The 19,332-nt window shown below is 38.3% G+C and overlaps 1 long non-coding RNA gene across 1 annotated transcript in view; it reads left to right on the top strand.

Annotated features, from left to right (window-relative positions):
* LOC107841940 overlaps positions 1-13,968 on the top strand; it is a 32,756-nt gene extending 18,788 nt beyond the window's left edge. Inside the window, exon 3 of the long non-coding RNA XR_007045166.1 lies at positions 13,678-13,968. This is a non-coding gene — a long non-coding RNA (uncharacterized LOC107841940). The remainder of the gene's footprint in view (positions 1-13,677) is intronic.
* The last annotated feature ends 5,364 nt before the right edge of the window (positions 13,969-19,332 follow it).

Raw genomic sequence — 19,332 nt, 5'->3', positions numbered from 1 at the left:
TTTACAAGTCAAGCAATTCCAAGTATGTGGGGTGTTGAACAAGGTTATTCTTTCATCCTTGTGTTTGAAAAGTATGATCTTAAATTTGAATTTACTTGTTTTGACTTAGGGTTCATACCCAAATAATCATTTTCTTGAAATAAAACACTATCATGTGATTGAAAGATTTACGTTTATTCATGTTTTGACTCGTAAGATTTATATTATGATTTGAATTTTATTATTTGAATGGGAGATTGTTGAAAGATTTCAATGTGAATATTGAGCATTATATTTTTTCATGAATCTCTATGAAATAAAGTATGAATTCCAATTCCTAAATACAAGTACTGAGTTTATAAAAATCTTATGTTTTTAAGCTCCAGTGATATGTTTTATGGCATGATTTAAAGAAAACCTTAATCTTTTGATCTAATATAAGATATGAGATCCAAAAGTGTTCCTTCAGATTAAGATTTAAGTAGAAGCATAACTAATTTTCAGTCTATAAACCCTTATGTTCTTTTAAGATGGATTTCTTTAGTTTGAGCATATATATATATATATATATATATTGGGAGTATTATTTAGCACCTAGAAGGAAATGTGAAGAGCGTATCCTAAATTCTTAGAAACTATGAGCTACCGTAGGTTTAAGTCCCAATAGGGTTAACTTCAGTAAACACTATAAGTTAAGGTTCTATTTTAATGGAAAGAGTAGAACAGTTCTGCCCAACATGGGTAAGACGTTGGACTTTATGGTAGCTCACATGGTTTATATTGGTTAGAAGAATCTTCCATAAGAACGAACAAAATTAAGGATTTTAGAAACTAAGTGTTATGGATCACTAAGCTTATTCTTATGCTTCATTATCCATGTTTTATGACCTTGTAGTCTTTAGTTTTACTCAATTACAAGGTGAGTCATTTACTCTTAGCATGCATAATTTGAATGTGTACACATATATTCAGTTCTTGTTTTACTAATGTGTTCAGCCCCACATACTTAGTACATTCTAGAAGTACTGACCTACATATATGTCTATGTGATACATTATCATATAATGTAGGTTTTGGTGCTCGTTTCCAGCAACACGAGTGACCACGGGCGTCATTACCTATATTCTGACTTTGATGAGTCCTCATAGTTCGAGGACCAAACTTATCAGAATCCTATTCATTGATTAAAGTATTTTAGTTACTTGATTTTCATTTATGTTTAGGTCAGCCGGCGTCAGTCGTAGTGATTTTTTAGTTAGCAATAGAGGCCTATCGGACTATGTATAGTTTAGTTCAAAAAGTTTGTTTAAGATTGGACTTTCCAATTTACTAGTTGACAATGAGATATTAAGTTGTTTTCTTTTAGTCTTTATGCATATGTTAGTTCATCGTTCATGTGAGTTTTAAGATGAATAGATATCATGGGTTATCTTAGGGCTATTCGTAGTTTTAAGCACCGTGTGATGTCCAAGGGTACCTCTGTGGAATTACAAGCTTAGTATCAGAGCCTAAGGTTTTAAAGAGTGCTAGAGAGTTAGACTAGCCACGTTACATAGAGTCTTGATTATGAATGTGAAGCATGCAACATTTATGACCAAGAGGCTACCAAACGAGTTAGGAATAATTATTTCTTTCATATATCATGCTTACAGTTGTCTCTATTTGCTTTAATTTGAGCTTTTACATGACATAATATGCCTCCTCTCTGAGCTGGCGCATATAAAAACGGTGATCAACCACTCCTGTACGCAGACCTTTTGAATGTGAATGTATCTCATGCTGAATTTTAGTCTAAATTTCAAGTGTTGGCCTAAGCCGTGAATGCTTACATTCACAGAAACCAACTGGTAGCAGTCCCACTTCAGCAAAATGATAATTTAGATGCAGCCCAAATTTGAGACTTTATGAGGATGAATCCACGATTTGAGACTTTATAAGGATGAATCCACCTGAGTTCCATAGGTCAAAGGTGGATAAGGATTCTCAACTTTTTATTGATGAGGTAAGAAAGATTAATCAGATCATGCATATTACTAAAGAGGAGAGTACAAAGTTGGCATTCTATAGGATGAAGGATGTTGCTTATGATTAGATCACTATGTGGAAGGATGGGAAGGGTGAGGATGCAACTCCTATGAGTTGACAGGTGTTTCAGAGTACTTTTTGAGACAGGTTCTTTCTTCATGAGATGAGAGAGGATACAGTGGAGGAGTTCATAAACCTGAGGCAAGGCTCTATGACAGTGAAAGAGTACTTTCTTAAGTTCACTCAGTTAGATAAGTGTGCCCAGAGTTGTTATCCGAATCTAGAGATCGCATGAGTAAGTTTGGTACTAGGGGGTATGACTTGGTGGTCAAGGAGTGTAGGACTGCCATGCTGTTTGGGGATATGGATATTGCTCGATTGATGACTTATGCTCAACAAAATGAGGCAAAAAAGTTGAAGAAAAGAGAGAAGAGAAACAGGAGAGCTAGCATTGGATAGTTTGAGTATAGTAAACCAAGGTTTGGAGGGGGAAGCTGTTCATAGTTTCAGGGTCATTCATCAGTACCTTTTCCATCTTCAACCAATGCCTCTGCACTCAGAACCAGGCAGGAGAAGTGGGGAAGGATTTCGAATTCAAGGTCTTAGAATAGTGTAGTTGGGAGGCCAAGTTACCCGATATGTGCAAAATATGGTAGGACCCATCCTAGTGAGTGCATAATGGGTAAAGAAAGTTGCTATGGTTGCTGTAAGACGGGCCATAGAATTAAGGAGTGTCCGTATGCTAAGCGGGGAAGTAGATATGCTCATCCTCAAACCTAGGCTACTAATCCAGCAGCTCAGCTAGGTCTCCCAGTTCCTCCATAGGGTGCATCATCTATTACTGGTGGCGGTCTGCACCAGGATTGGTTTTATGCTCTACCATCCCGTCAGAAGCAGGACAGTTCTCGGGATGTTGTCACTGGTATGCTTTATGCTTTTCACCTTGATGTATATTTGTTGTTAGACCTGGGATCGAATCTCTCTTATGTAACTCCCTTGGTTGTAAATTTTGGGGTTGGTCTTAAAAATCATTTGAAGACCTTCTCACTTTCCACCCAGTGGGTGTGTTAGTTGTTGCTAGGCGAGTCTATAGGGAGTGTTCTATTATCGCCTTTTATAAGATCACACTACCAGACCTAATAGAATTAGAGTTGGTAGATTTTGATGTTATTTTAGGCATAGATTGACCCTATTCATGCTATTCACCAATAGATTATCGTAGCCGCAAAGTAAAGTTTTAGTTCCTGGTGAGGTAGTTTTTGAGTGGGAGGGTAGTTCTGTGTCTCCTAATGGTTGTTTCATCTCTTATCTTAAGGCTAGAAAGTTAGTATCAAAAGGGTGAATCTACTATTCAGTTCGAGTCAAAGATACTAAGTTTGAAGCCTCGATAGTTCATTCAGTCTGTGTAGTCAGTAAGTTTCCTGAGGTTTTCCCCAAAGATCTGCCATTGGTACCTCCAGACAGAGAAATAGAATTCGGTATTGATCTTATTCCTGATACTCAACCCATCTCTATCCCTCCTTATCGCATTGCTCCGGTCGAACTTAAAGAGTTAAAGGAGCAACTTAAGGATCTATTAGACAAAGGTTTCATCATATCCAGTGTTTCTCTATGGGTTGCTTAAGTCCTTTGAGTGTCTAAAAAAGATGTCACTCTTAGGATGTGTATAGATTATATTCAATTAAACACGATTACCATCACGAACAAGTATACCATTCCTAGAATCGATGATTCGTTCGTTCATCTTTAGGGTTCCCAGTGGTTTTCCAAGATTGACCGTAGGTCTGGATACCACCAGTTGAAAGTCAGGGAGCAAGTTTGTCATTGTCTTTATAGATGACATACTTGTGTATTCCAGGAGTGTGAAGGAACATGCAACCCTTTGAGAATAGTGCTACAGACCCTTAAGGACTTTTAATTATATACAAAGTTTGGTAGGTGTGAATTTTGGTTAAAATCTATTACCTTCTTGGGGAATGTCATTTCAGGGTCTAGTATTTATGTAGATCCTCTGAAAACTAATGAAGTAGAGCACTGGCCTAAACCCATCACGCCATCTGATATCAGGAGCTTTTTGGGTTTAGCTGGGTATTATAGAAGATTTGTTGAAGGGTTCTCCTCTATAGCCACACTATTGACTAAGGTGACACAAAAGAAGGTGAAGTTTGTATAGAAGGATAAGTGTGAGAAGATTTTCCAAGAGTTGAAGGATAGATTGACTTCAGCATCAGTGTTAGCTCTGCCAGAGGGGTTAGATGAATTTGTAGTCTCTTTTGATGCTTCAAGATTTGGGCTAGGTTGTGTATTGATGCAAAATTGGAGAGTGATAATTTAATGTCCTACAAATCTATCCCGAGACGTCATACGATGCTTAAGACCACAAGTGATCCCAAGCTAATCCTTCTAATGGCATACTACTAAGCAACTGATTAAATATGAGTGAATGATGGAGTTTACTGTGCAAAAACATAGAGAAATGCTAAAATCTGTAAAACACAATACTAATATCGCCTAAACATTCTAATAAAGTCTGAAGAGAGAAGCTGAAATTACAATACTGACTTTAATTGACATTCTGTAATACCCTAGATTTTCTTTAAGTCGAGTTTCATCTTTATGAAGACCAAGGGCTGACTTCCCAAGTGAGAAATATTTTAAAACGTGTAGAATTTCACTAATATCGAATTTTTGTCATGTAGAGAATTGAATGAGCTTTCCAACGATACCAATTTCATCAAAATTAGGTATCGAGATGGGAAGTTATGGCCGTTTTACTGAGAGTTGTTGGAACCATCCAGGTGCGACAAACAGGTTGACGGACCGTCGAGTTTGCGATGGACCATCGCCTGAACCGTCGCAACCTAGGCAATGACTCCCTCTTCTGGCCAAAGTGCGACAACCAAGATGATGGACCATCATGCTAGTGATGAACCGTTACTAGGACCATCGCAACTAAGGCAGTGCGGCCTTTTTTTGATCAACATGCGACGGATGATCTGACGGACAGTCAGACTAATGACGGACCGTCACTCCGACCATCGAAAATCTTGTTAAGTATTTTTAAGTCATTTTTAAAAGGATATTTTGGGTCTTTTCCCTTTTAATACCCTAATGTATTCAAAACAAAGTAGATAGCCTCATTATCTCCCAAAACATCCAAGAGCTAGGGTTTCTCCCTCAAAAGCAAACCCAAAACCCTTCTCTAAGATATTCAAGAACTCACCATAGATTCTACAAATTTAGTTGAGATTTGAGTTCCCCAAGTTCAGGGCTTCAAGAACCGTCTCTCCAAGATTAAGTGGAAGAGTTTCAAATAAGTTTGTACATCCAATTACACAATCTAAGGTATGTGGGGTTTGAACAAGGACAATTCTTTTGTCCTTGTGCCCAAAACTTGTTTTAAATTACAAAGATATATGACTTATGAGTTCTCCTATGAATTTAAAGTGTGGGTTCATACCCAATATTACTATGCCTGAGGTAGATTTGCCAATGTTCTAGAAATTGAAGTACCTGAGAATGTTGAGATTTTAAGACAAATTGCTGAACATTCTAGATTTCTATATGGTTTGTGTATCCTTATGTCATCTAGTATGCATTTTGATGAGTCTTAACTTGAGATTTGATTATGGGTCATTAAACCCTACTTGAGATTGGCAATTTCATGAACTTTTGTCCTATAAGCACCTATGATTTGAGTACTTTGAGATTATTGAGAAATTTTTGACCTTTATGGTCATAGTAGCTTCGAAATCCACTTTATTACATGAGATTACAGATTTTATAGTTGGGTACTTTATGAACCATGAGATTATTTTTAAAGTGGATTTCCATGAGATGAGCATAGCTAATTAAAGGGAGTATTATTTAGCACTGAGTTGGGTAAGTTACTATGGTTTCATACCCTAGAACTACGTGTCGCCGTAGGATTAAGAGTTATGGGCCCAAGGCTGAGATAAATGATCACTGAGTTGAGGTTATACGTATTGGCAAGAGTATGATGCCTCTCCCCAACGTGAGGTTTCTTCCTTAGGAGGACAAAATGTTGGATTCCATGTAGCTCGCATGGTTTATACTCAGTACATTCCCAAGTGTTGATCCATATATACGTCTATGTGCTACATTATCTTATAATGTAGGTTCAGGTGCTCAGTCCCAGCCTCATCAGTGATTTTCGAGTACCTTTGTCTATATCTCCACAGTGGTGAGTCCTTATGGTTTGAGGACATATTTTCAGACATTTTAGAGTTTTAGTAGGTATATTATTGCTTTCAGTTCAGTTTGAGTCAGTTGGGGACGTGTACCAATGGCTCTCTAGTCATGGAGTAGTAGAGGCTTTGTCAGACTAGTTATTAGATTGTTAGTATGTTGAGATTTTCAGTATTGTGGTTGTTTGTACCAAATATTTTCTTTGTATTTTCTATCATTTGATACGACAATGCCAGTGTTTTGTTTATTTCTTCTCAAAATGAGTTATTTTATGTAGTGACAAGATCAAAGGGTTAGCTTGGGGCTACTTGTAGCCTTAAGCACCGTGTGACATCCCGGGAGGAGATTTTGGATCATTACAAACTTGGTATTAGAGCCTAAGGTTTAAGGAGTCCTAGGGAGTCTGACAAGCCGCGTTGAGTAGAGTCTTGATCATCGATGTGAAGCGCGCTACATCTATGAGCAAGAGGCTACAAAACATTTATGAAAAAATGTTATTTTTTTCTTTCAGATTCTATCGTGCCTACAGTTGTCCCTTTTATCTTAATAATTTGTGCTCTCCTATTTCAGAAAATGCCTCCCCAAAGAGTGAAAGCCCGCAGAAATAATAATGAGCAACCCCAGCTTGTTGACCCCTTGAATGAGACAGTGTCTCATATTGAATTTCAGGGGGCCTTTCAGGCGTTAGCCCAAGCAGTCATCACAAATGTTCAGGCCAATAACTAGGTTGTAGTTACAAATCAGCAAGGAGGTGATTTAGCTGCTTCTAGGATTCATGATTTTATGCGGATGAATCCACCAGAGTTTTATGTGTCTAAGGTAGGTGAGGACCTACAATTATACCTTGAGGAGGTGAGAAATATTAGATAAGCGATGCATGTTTTTGAGGAAGAAAGTGTTGAGTTGGCATTTTACAGGTTGAAGGATATTGCTTATGACTGAGTTATAGAATGGAAGAAGGGTAGAGGTGAAGGTGTTACTCCTATGACTTGGAAGGTGTTCCAAGATGCATTCTTGAAAAGTTCTTTTTGCTTGAGATGAGGGAAGCAAAGATTGAGGAGTTTATGAACTTAAGGCAGGGCATCATGACTGTTAAGGAGTACTGCTTGAAGTTCAACCAGTTGGCGAAGTATGCTCCTGATTTGATTTCTGACACCCGAGCTAGTATGAGCAAGTTCGTGATGGGTGTTTATGGTTTGGTACTAAAAGAGTGTAGAGCGGCAATGTTGAATAGGGATATAGATCTTTCTAGGTTAATGATGCATGCACAATAGATAGAGGCAGATAAGATAAAGGAGAGAGATAGAGTGAGGGGTAGCAAGAGGACTAGATCCGAGCAGCATGAGTATAGTCAGGCTAGATCCCATGGAGGGAACCGCCCACAGTTTTAGAGTCGTTCGTCAATGCCAGCACCTTCATCAGATAGTGCTCCCACACCTAGAGGTAGTAAGGAGAAAGGGAACAAGTCTTCTATGTCTAGGTCACAGTACAGTGTAAGTAACAGACCCCACTATCCTCCTTGTGCTAAGTGTGGTAGAGATCATCCCGGTGAGTGTTTAGCAGATCTGAGGGGTTGTTTTGGTTGTGGCAAGCTGGTCCATAGATATAGAGATTGTCCATATGCTAGTCAGGGGAACAGAGATTCTCGACCTCAGGCACAGACTACTAGTGCACCAGCTCCTATATCTCATCCCACCCCTGTTTAGGGCAGTTCATCTAGTACTACTTGCTATCAGTGCCAGAACAGATTCTATGCCTTACCATCCCGTCAGGAGTAGGAGGTCTCTCCCGACGTTGTTACTGGTATGCTCTGTGTCTTTTTCTTTGATGTTTATGTATTGTTGGACACTGAGTTAAGTTTCTCTTATGTGACCCCATTAGTCACTGTGAATTTTGAAATGAGTCCCGAAAAGATTCCTGAGCCTTTCCTAGTTTCCACTCCAGTAGGGGAGTCAGTGGTGGCTAAGCAAGTGTACAGAAATTGTCCTGCTACTGTTCTTCATAGAGTCTTATTTGTTGATTTAATAGAGTTAGACATGGTGGATTTTGACCTTAGTCTAGGTATGGATTGGCTTAATTCTTGTTATGCATCTATAGACTATCGTATCCGTATGGTCAAGTTTCAATTTTCTGATGAACCAGTTTTTGAGTGGTCCGGGAGTTCTGTATCTCCCAAGAGTCATTTTATTTCCTATATCAAAGCCAAAAAGCTAATATTCAAGGGTTGCATCTATCACCTAGTTAGAGTTAAAATGCACTAAGTTCGAGGCTCTAACTATTCAAGCAGTCAACATTGTTAATGAGTTTTCTAATATTTTTTGGAAGATCTCCCAGGGGTACCTCCTGATAGAGAGATAGAATTTGGGATTGACCTTCTTCCTTACACTTAGCCTATTTCTATCCCACCTTATCGTATGGTACCTACAGAGCTGAAGGAGTTGAAAGAGCAACTCAAAGATCTTTTAGACAAAGGTTTCATAAGGCCCAGTGTTTCTCTTTGGGGTGCACCTATTCTATTCATGTGAACGAAAGATGGTTCTTTGCATATGTGCATTGACTATCATCAGTTTAACAAGGTCACAGTAAAAAGTAAGTATCCTCTTTCAAGAATTGATGACCTATTTGATCAGTTGCAAGGTGAAAGTTATTTATCCAAGATAAACCTTAGATCTGGCTATCACCAGCTTAAAGTGAGGGACTATGATATCCCAAAGATAGCTTTCTGAACCTTCTATGGTCACTTTAAGTTTCTAGTGATGTCTTTAGGGCTAACCAATGCCCCAGTAGCCTTTATGGACCTCATGAATCTAGTGTTCAAGCAATATCTCGATATGTTTGTCATTGTTTTATTAGATGATATCCTTGTGTACTCCCATTCTAAGAACAACCATGTAGATTATCTTAGAATTATCTTGGAAACTCTAAGAGATCACCAATTTTTTGCTAAATTCAACAAGTGTAAATTTTGACTAAGATCAGTAGCTTTTCTGGGTCATATTGTTTCAGTAGAAGGCATTGGAGTTGATCCCCAAAAGGCAAGCTGTAAGAAATTGGCCAAGACCTATTTCCCTATCTGACATCAGAAGTTTCTTGGTTCTAGCTGGATACTATCACCGTTTTGTTGAAGGTTTCTCTTCTATTGCGTCTCCCATGACCCAGTTGACCAAAAAGAAAGTTAAGTTCCAGTGGTCAGATTCCTGTGAGAAGAGTTTTTAGGAGTTGAAGCCTCGACTTACTTAAGCCACTGTGTTGACTTTGACTGATGGTACAGATGGTTTTGTGGTGTATTGTGATGCCTTTAGAGTTGGTTTGGGTTGCGTGTTGATGCAAAGAGGTAAGGTTATAGCCTACGCCTCTAGATAGTTGAAGCCGCATAAAAAGAACTACCCAACCTATGATCTTGAATTAGCTGCTGTGGTCTTTGCTTTGAAAATCTGGAGACACTATCTTTATGGTGCCCATGTTGATGTGTTTACTGATCATAAGAGCCTTCAATATCTGTTTACTTAGAGGGAGTTGAATCTTAGGCAGAAGAGGTGGTTATAGTTGTTAAAAGACCATGATATTAGTGTGTTATATCACCCGGGCAAGGCCAATATAGTGCCAGATGCCCTTAGCAGGTTGTTTATAGGTAGTATTGCTCATGTAAAGGAAGGTAAGAAAGAGTTAGCTCATGATGTGCATTGTCTGGCTAGATTGGGTGTTAGGTTGTTTGATTCAGCTAAGGGAAGTACTTTGGTGCTAAGTAGTTTCGAATCCTCTTTAGTTTTGGAAGTGAAGGAGAAGCAAGACTGAGATCCTAGTTTGGTTAGACTGAAGGAATCAGTTAAGGACCAAAAGGTAGAGGTTTTCTCCCAAGGCGGAGATGGAGTGTTGAGATTATAGGGTAGGTTGTTTGTTCCGTGTGTTGATGATCTGAGGCAGATTATTATGACTGAAGCGCATGGCGTGCAGTATTATTCCATTCATCCTGGTGCTACTAAGATGTATCGCGACTTACGGAAAATCTATTGGTGGGGCAGTATGAAGAAGGATATAGCTGAGTTTGTAGCAAAGTGTGCAACGTGCTAACAAGTTAAGGTAGAACACTAAAGACCTGGTGGTGTGATGCAAGAGTTTGGTATACCCACTTGGAAGTGGGAAGAGGTGAATATGAACTTCATGACTAGTTTAATTCTTTTGCGTCGTCATCATGATTCTATTTAGGTTGTTGTAGACAGTCTAACTAAGTCAGCACATTTCTTGCTCGTGCATATATCTTATACAATTGAGGATTATGCTAGGTTGTACATCTGAGAGTTTGTCAAGTTGTATGGAGTTCCCATGTCTATCATTTCGGATAGTGGTACTCAATTTACTTCTCATTTTGGGAGAGCATTTTATCAGGGTCTTGGTACCCAAGTTCATTTGAGTTCCGCTTTTTATCCGCAGACAGATGGTCAGGCTTAGAGGACCATTCAGACTCTATAAGATATGTTGAGGGCATGTGCTCTTGATTTCAAAGGTAGTTGGGATGAGATTTGCCATTGATAGAGTTTGCTTATAACAATAGTTATCATGCTAGCATCGAGACGACACCATTTGAGGCTTTGTATGGTAGAAGATATAGATCACCCATAGATTGGTTTAAAGTGGGTGAAGCTACTGTGATTGGGCCTGATGCAGTGTTTGAGGCTATAGAGGAAGTTAAGTTGATTAGAGAAAGGTTGAAAACAGCTCAGAGTCGTCAAAAGTCATATACCGATGTGAGGAGAAGAGGTCTTGAGTTTGAGGTGGGTGATTTGGTGTACTTAAAGATTTCACCCATGAAAGGGGTAAAGAGGTTTGGTAAAACGGGAAGCTTAGTCCCCATTATGTTGGTCCTTATAGAGTTTTGATCCGTGTTGGTAAAGTAGCCTATGAAGTTGAGTTGCCCGCAGAGTTGTCAGCCATTCATCCTATTTGTCATGTCTCTATGATTAAGAAGTATATTGGTGATTTCGTTGTAGTGGATCCTTTGGAGAGTTTTGATATTAAACAGTCTTTCATTCGATGAGATTCCTGTTGGGATCCTAGATTTTCAGATATGTAGACTGAGCAGGAAGCTCTAGATTTTCAGATATGTAGACTGAGGAACAAAGAGGTTCCCTTGGTCAAAGTTTTGTGGCGGAACCAGTCAATTGAGGCGCTACTTGGGAGGCAGAAACAGACATGCGAACCAAGTACCCGCACCTCTTTTTTGCGAGTTTAGATCAAGACGAAGGTATTATTCTTCCTTACTTTAGCCCTTCATAATCTAAAGTTCATCTATATATCTATTCTTGCATGAGTTCTTGCAATTTCCAAAGTATTCAAGAGTTTAGAACGATTTTGAGCCATTTAGAAAATTGCTTCAGCTATGTGTACTTAGTTTTTCCTGTGTTCTTAGTCTAACAAGTGACATTCGAAGACGAATGTTCCCAAGGGGGAGATATTGTAATACCTCGATTTTCTTTGAGTCGAGTTTCATTTTTAAGAAGAGAAAGGGCTGACTTCCTAAGTGAGAAATATTTTAAATCGTGTAGAATTTCCCTAATATCAACTTTTTGTCATATAGAGAATTAAATTAGCTTTCCAACGATACCAATTTCGTCCAAATCCGGTATTGGGGTGAGAAGTTATGACCATTTTATTGAGAGTTGTCGGAATCGCCTAGGTGCGACGGACAAGTTGACGGACCGTCGAGTTTGCGATGGACCGTCGCAACCAAGGCAGTGACTCCCTCTTCTGGCCCAAGTGCGATAGCCAAGAGGATGGACGGTCAAGCTAGAGATGGACCGTCGTAACTAAGGCAATGTGACCTTTTTCTGACCAACGTGCAACGGACGATCCGACGGACCATCAGACTAGCGATGGACCGTCACTCCGACCGTCACAAATCCCGTTCAGTATTTTTAAGTCGTTTTTAAAAGGATCTTTTGGGTCTTTTCCCTTTTAATACCTTGATATATTCAAAATGAAGCAGATAGACTCATTATCTCCCAAAACATCCAAGAGCTAGAGTTTCTCCCTCAAGAGCAAACCCAAAACCCTTCTCCAAGAAATTCAAGAACTCACCATAGATTCTACAAATGTCTAAGGCTTCAAGAACCCTCTCTCCAATAGTAAGAGGAAGATTTCAAACAAGCTTGTACATCCAATTACACAATCCAAGGTATGTGGGGTTTGAACAAGGACAATTCTTTCATTCTTGTGCCCAAAACTTTTTTTAAATTGCAACGATATATGACTTTATGAGTTCTCCTATGAATTTAAAGTGTGGGTTCATGCCCAATATTACTATGCATGAGATTTTGAGATTTGCCACTGTTCTAGAAATTGAAGTACCTTGGTATGCTGAGATTTTAAGACAAATTGCTGAATATTCCAGATTTCTATATGGTTTGTGTATCCTTATGATATCTAGTATGCATTTTGACGAGTCTTAACTTGAGATTTGATTATGGGTCATCAAACCCTACTTGAGATTTGCAATTTCATGAACTTTTGTCCTATAAGCATCCATGATTTGAGTACTTTAAGATTATTGAGAAAGTTTTGACCTTAATGGTCTTAGTAGCTTTGAAATCCACTTTATTACATAAGATTACAGATTTTAAAGTTGGGTTCTTTATGAACCACGAGATTATTTTTAAAGTGGATTTCTATGAGATGAGCGTAGCTAACTAAAGGGAGTATTATTTAGCACCGAGTTGGGTAAGTTACTACGGTTTTATACCCCAAAACTATGTGTCGCCGTAAAATTAAGATTTATGGGCCCGAGGCCGAGATAAGAGATCACTGAGTTGAGGTTATACTCCTTAGAAAGAGTATGATGCCTCTCCCCAATGTGAGGTTTATTCCTTAGGAGGACAAGACGTTGGACTCCATATAGCTCGCATGGTTTATGTCGGTTAAGAGAACCTCCCTAAAGTATTCTCCCTTGAGATAAGAATATTTTCCCTGCTATTTTGAGATAAGTTATTTTCCCTAATAGTAAGATTTTCAAAATAGTTTCTTGAAGTATAATTTTCTCAAGAAGAAAGTAGTTTTCTGTACTACTAAGAGTCATAGAATTTCAAGTTCCAAGTGTCATTAATTTTAAAGAGTTCTATGTTCTTGAGCATTAAAGAAATTTTACTCTCCATAAGATATATGCATGATTTTGAAAGTATTGTTTAAAGTTATCTTTAGTCTTCAAGTAACAAGCATAAGAGAAGAGTTCAGATTTTAAAGCTAAAGTATAATGACTCATGAGATTTGTGTTACATGCTTCATTATACATGATTTATGTGCTTTATATTTCAGAATTATTCAAGCTATGTGAGTCATTCCTAATTGCATGCATGATTTGATCAAAGAGTATGGATATTGTTTTCTATAAATGCATACACCCACATATACTCAGTACATTCCCAACTGCTAATCCACATACACATCTATGTGCTACATTGTCTTATAATGTAGGTTCAGGTGCTCAGTCCCAGCCTCGTCAGTGATTTTCGAGTACCTTTGTCTACATGTCCACAGTGGTGAGTCCTCATGGTTCGAGGACCTATTTTCAGACATTTCAGTGTTTTAGTAGGTATATTATTGCTTTCAGTTCAATTTGAGTCAGTTGGGGACCTGTCCCAATGGCTCTGTAGTTCATAAAATAGTAGAGGCTTTGTCAAACTAGTTATCAAATTATTAGTATGTTGAGATTTCCAGTATTGTGGTCATTTGGATCAAGTATTTTCTTCGTATCTTCTATCATTTGGTACGACAATGCCAGTGTTTTGTTTATTTCTTCTCAAAATGAGTTATTTTATGTAGTGACAGGCTCAAAGGGTTAGCTTGGGGCTACTTGTAGCCTTAAGCACCGTATGACATCCCAGGAGGAGATTTCGAGTTGTTACACATCTGTGAGGCCTCTACTATACTGACTATAAATAGTTGGGAAGCTACTCCAACTATTGCTAATCAATACATATGAATAAGAAAAGACACAACATAAATAAATCCAACTGAAGTCCGCGAAGTAGGAGGACTTATCACTTTGTTGGCTGGAATCTGCAACTGTCTGAGTCTGAATGTGCCTACTAGATCTTGTATCTACATTATGAGACAATGTAGCACATATACATATATGTAGATTAGTATATTGATAATGTACTGAGTATATGGGGGTATATGCATTAAGTCGACAATATCATTATTCTTTATAAAACCATGCATGATGATATAAATGACTCAGATAACTTGAATAAATCTGAAATCTAAATCTCATAATTCATGAATAATGAAACATGTAGCATAAATCTTGTGAGTCATTATACTTAGTTCTAAAATCTGTATTCTCCTCTTATTCTCAAAGATTGTAAGCAAAAAGGAATCTTAAAACAATAACTTTCAAAACTTATGCTTTTATCTTGAGGAAGATAGGACTTTGAGAACACAATGTAATACCCCGGGAAATTTTTCGTTGAAATTTTGTGCGTAAACATGTTGGGTTTTATCTTCTAGAATGAATTATAAATTTTCCGTGTAGAATGTCTTAGATTATGACCCACCATTACGTAGAGTATCAAATAATCTTTCCAATGATATGTGGATCATCCAAAACGGACACCCGAGCGACGAGTTATGAACATTCCAATCGAATCGTGAATAGTAGTGAACAGTAAAACGTGCAGGAAAAGGTACTGAGACCTGACGTATTTTTGCTCCAACTTTAAAAGATCATAACTCCTTGTACATAATGATCTGGGTGATCTACTATATATCAACGGAAAGCTGTGCGAGTCCTCTTTCCAATGAAATTGGTTTCATCCAATTTGTCTATCGAAGCAAAAAGTTATGGTCGATCTACTTCAGACTATCAAAAGTGAATTTTTGGGTCAACTTCAAATGATCATAACTCCTCGTACACAATGATCTGGATAAGATACTATATATCAGCAGAAATATATAAGAGTCCTCTTTCTAATGAAATTGGTTTCATCTAATTTGGATATCGGAGTAAAACATTATGGTTGATCTACTTTAGACTATCAAAACAATCCACCAAAGGACAGATTCGAGAATTTTTTAATTTTGAGGGGCGTTTTGGTCATCCTCCCTCATCCAAAATCCGTCCAAACCCTATATTAAAGCCTATTAGAAGCATTATATATTATATTTCATCAAATTCCCTTAAAAAGAAAACCCTAAGCTTCTACATCCAACTTCAAGAACCTCCAAAGTTCACCATTAATTCTGTAAATTTATTCAAGATTCCAAGTTCCTAGTTCAAGAACTCCAAGAACCATCATTCAAAGGCACGATTAACATCTCAAAAATGAGTATCTATCTAAAGTTCATCATTCAAGGTATGTGGGGTTTTTCAACAAGAACTCTCTTTCGTTCTTGTGCCCAAAAGTAATTTTCTTTACAAAGGCATGATTTTTATTTGATTTTTTACAAATTTGAAGCATGAACCCATATCTTATGATGATTATTATGAAATCTTGATGTTTATAATTTTTAAAGATGAATTTACATGTGTGGAGATATAAAGCATGAATCTTGAACAATATTTATCATGATTTTGATATTTGGGTCGTGAATCCCCATTGGAAATTGTGTTTTTTGAGAAAGTGTATGTTATAAGCACGTTGATGTTGATTATTTGAGATATTTTGAATGATTTGACCTTTTGGTCTTAATAGAGTTATTTTGAACTCGAGTGTGAAAGAAATCCACAATGTGGTTGATTTGGATAGATGGGAAGCATGATGGCTCTCGATGTATATTTATATATTACTGAAATTATTTTATTGTAGATTGTCTTTGAAATGATCTGCGCTAAGTTTGGAAGAAATCTTTAGCACCGAGTGGGAGGTATAAAGCAACCTTACTTCTCTAGAACTACGCGCCCCCATAGGAGTGAGCCTTAGGCTGATTTATATAGTAATCACTAGTTTGTGTGGATTTGATATCGATATTCCTACTCCGATGGCAAGGATAGGACGACTCTCCCCAATGTGGGTTGTACGTTGGACTCCATGTATCTCATATGGTTTATGTCGGTTATAGGATCTCCCAGTGTGTGTGTGTTTTCTCGTGTCTACGGTGAATGGTGAAGTGATTTGAAAGCGGAATTGGAAAGTTATTCTTTCGAAAGATTTAAATGATATTTACATTATGAGAATTGATATTCTTGATGAATTGAAAGTGATTGACAAATTATATGATGACTCACATGTGTTATTGTACTTATTTCATCCTCTCATGATTATGATGATTTTTTTCGGGCTATGTGATTCTTTCATACATCTTGCATATTTCTTATAAATATTTATGATGATGATGTTTATAAAACTGCATAAGCCCCCATATACTCAGTTCCTTTCCATGGTACTGACCCACACATTGGATGTGGGCTGCATTTTCTTGGAATGTAGGTTCAGATGCTCAGTTCCAAGTTCGACAGTGATTCTTCGGGCATGCTGTTCTACATCCTCTGTTGTGGTGAGTCCTCATGTTTCGAGGACGTGATGTCTGATGTTGGTTTCATGGAATTATTTATATTTGATAACTGAGTATGAGTCAGTTGGGGCATGTCTCAATGGCTCGCTGGTTTTATTGATTCTCTTAGAGGCTTGTCAGACTAGTATAGATGTTGAGAGTTGACTTATAAGTCATATTTTGTTATCTTTCTAAAATTCTCTTATTCTTGAATGATGATTACTCTGTTGATATTTGAGGTTTATTTATGGAAACCCCGTTGATTTGTGTTGAATTGAATAAAAATGACTCAAAGGGTTAGCTGGGGCTACTCGTAGCCTCAAGCACCGTGTGACGCTCCGGGACCCATTTTTTGAGGCGTTACAAACTTGGTATCAGAGCCTAAGGTTTTAAGGTGTCCTAGGGAGTCTGACAAGCCACATTAAGTAGAGTCTTGATCATCGGTGTGTAGCGCGCCACATCTATGAGCAAGAGGCTACAAGACGTTTTAGGAAAAAGTGTAATTCTTTCTTTCAGAAGTCTATCATGCTTAAAGTGTCTCTCTCTGCTATTGATTCATGTTCTCCTCTTTCAGAAATCAGCAGCTTTCATGGACCTCATGAATCGAGTGTTCAGACCATATCTGGATATGTTTGTCATAGTGTTCATCGATGCTATACTAGTGTACTCCCGTAGTGAAGATGAACATTCTGATCATCTCCGAACTGTCTTGCAAACCCTTAGAGATCACAAGTTGTTTGCCAAGTTTAGTAAATGTGAGTTTTGGCTAAGGTCAGTTGCTTTTCTGGGTCATATCATTTCTTTCGAGGGTATTAGAATTGATCCCCAAAAGACCGAAGCTGTTAGAAATTGGCCCAGACCTATTTCTCCGACTGATATCTGAAATTTCTTGGGTTTAGCTGGCTATTATCGCCGTTTTGTTGAGGGTTTCTCCTCTATAGCATCTCCTATGACTCGGTTGACCCAAAAGAAAGTGAAGTTCTTGTGGTCCGAATATTGTGAGAATAGTTTTCAGGAGTTGAAGACTCGACTCACTTCAGCCCCTGTTTTGACTTTACATGATGGTGTTGATGGTTTTAAGGTGTATTATGATGCTTCGAGAGTTGAGTTGGGTTGCGTATTGATTCAGAAGGGTAAGGTGATAGCTTATGCTTCTAGATAGTTGAAACCCCATGAGAAAAATTACCCCACCCATGACCTTGAGTTGGCTGCTGTTGTGTTTGCTTTGAAAATCTGGAGACACTATTTGTATGGTGTCCATGTTGATGTTTTCACTGATGGGTAGTGTTTCGCATGTGGTAGAAGGTAAGAAAGAGTTGGCTCGTGATGTACATCGTTTGGCTAGATTAGGGGTTAAATTGTTTGACTCTATTGAAGGTAGTATAGGGGTTCAGAGTAGTTCCGAATCCTCCTTGGTTTCGGAAGTGAAGGAAAAACAATAATTAGATGCTAGTTTGGTCAGACAGAAGGAGTCAGTCAAGGACCAAAAAGTAGAGGTTTTCTCCCAAGGGAGAGATGGTGTGTTGAGATTGCAAGGTAGATTGTGTGTCCCGAATGTTGATAATTTGAGACAGAGAATTATGGCTGAAGCGCACAGGGCGCGATATGCTATTCATCCTGGTGCCACCAAGATGTACCGAGACTTGCGGGAAATTTATTGGTGGAGTGGCATGAAGAAAGATATAGTAGCATTTGTAGCTAAGTGTGCAACATGCCAATAGGTTAAGGTTGAACACCAAAGACCTGGTGGTATGATGCAAGAGTTTAGTATTCCCACCTGGAAATAGGAAGAGATAAATATGGACTTCGTGATTGGTTTACCTCCTTCCCGACGCCATCATGATTCCATTTGGGTTGTGGTTGATAGATTGACTAAGTCTGCTTATTTTTTGCCTGTTCATGCTTTATATACTGCTGAGGATTACGCTAGATTGTATATCCGAGAGCTAGTCAGACTGCATGGAGTTCCCTTGTCTATAACTTTGAATAGGGGTACTCAGTTCACTTCATAATTTTGGAAATCTTTTCAGAAGGGTCTTGGTACCCAAGTGCTTTTGAGTTCTACTTCTTATCCGCAGACCGATGGTCAGGCTGAGCGAACTATCCAGACCTTAGAGGATATGTTGAAAGCTTGTGCACTTGACTTTAAGGAAAGTTGGGATGATCACTTACCGTTGATAGAATTTGCTTACAATAATAGTTTTCACTCTAGTATTGGCATAGATCCGTTTGAAGCCTTGTATGGGAGGAAGTGTAGATCACACACAAGGACTTGGGAACTTTAGGACTATAAAACTTTGGAGACTTGAAGACTCTGGGAACTTGAGAAATCTTAAAACAATAGCTTTCAAAACATATACATTCATCTTAATGAAAATAGGGGACTTCTTTTGAAACTTAGGGATTGTAGAACTTTGGGAGTTTCTTCTAACCAACATAAACCATGTGAGGTGGCATGGAGTCCAACGTCTTGCCTACGTTGGGGAGAGCTGTTCCACCCTTGCCATCGAAATAGAACCTTAACTTTAGTGATCACTATCTTAGCCCACTATTGGCAAATTAGAAACCTACGGTGGCACGTATTTCTGGGGAATGAGACCTTGAAATCATACCCAACTTGGTGCTAAATACTAT

The sequence above is a fragment of the Capsicum annuum genome, chromosome 9 (genome assembly GCF_002878395.1).
Source record: "Capsicum annuum cultivar UCD-10X-F1 chromosome 9, UCD10Xv1.1, whole genome shotgun sequence".
Classification (NCBI taxonomy): Eukaryota; Viridiplantae; Streptophyta; class Magnoliopsida; order Solanales; family Solanaceae; genus Capsicum; species Capsicum annuum.
The sequence above is the reverse complement of the archived record's forward strand: the minus strand, read 5'-3'. Positions and strand labels throughout refer to the sequence as shown.